The sequence below is a fragment of the Cebus imitator genome, unplaced genomic scaffold (genome assembly GCF_001604975.1).
Source record: "Cebus imitator isolate Cc_AM_T3 unplaced genomic scaffold, Cebus_imitator-1.0 Scaffold787, whole genome shotgun sequence".
NCBI classification, from domain to species: domain Eukaryota; kingdom Metazoa; phylum Chordata; class Mammalia; order Primates; family Cebidae; genus Cebus; species Cebus imitator.
Genome location: NW_016108102.1, coordinates 361984 through 362847, shown reverse-complemented (window position 1 = coordinate 362847; position 864 = coordinate 361984).

Here is an 864-nt window from a genome sequence, read left to right as displayed (position 1 = left end):
CTGAAAAGTGTTAAGCTCATGTTTCCTGGCACCCTAGTAAAGAGAACAAATGCCAAATAGTGAAACTAACTTGCCAAAGGGCATGTACTAAATTAGTAGCAGGAGCAAGACCAGAATCTACATATTACTGATTCTCAAACTGTCCTGCCTTCTTTTCATACTGTCTTTCTTTTCCATAGCATACATCAGGATTGCTGTGAGACCATACCAGGAGGTAGGGAATTGGCCAAATAAACTCTGAAACATTCTGTGGATTTTAAGATTCATGGATCTCATGAAGGGATACAAAGGGAATGCAATAATCTAAACTTGGATAGCCAATCTATTGTTGCAGAGCACCATGGCTCAGTCCTATAATTTAACAGCAATGCAATGGCCCAAAGCCACATGATGAAATACAAGCTATCATCAATATTTTAAAATACATATTTTATTGTGTTTTAGGTTTTGGGGTACATGTGAAGAATATGCCAGATTGTTGCATAGGTACATACATGTCAATGTGGTTTGCTGCCTTCCTCCCCATCACCTATATCTGGTATTTCTCCCCATGTTATCCATCCCTAACTCCCCACTCCCTGCTGTCCCACCCCTAGTTCCCCCCGACAGAACCCAGTGTGTGATGCTCCCCTCCCTGTGTCCATGTGTTTTCATTGTTCAACACCCGCCTGTGAGTGAGCACATGCGGTGTTTGATTTTCTGTTCTCGTGTAAGTTCTCTGAGAATGATGGTTTCCAAGTTCATCCATGTAGCCTTTGCTATTGTAAACAGTGCTGCAATGAACATTCGTGTGCATGTGTCCTTATAGTAGAACGATTTATAATCCTTTGGATATATACTCAGTAATGGGATTGCTGGGTCAAA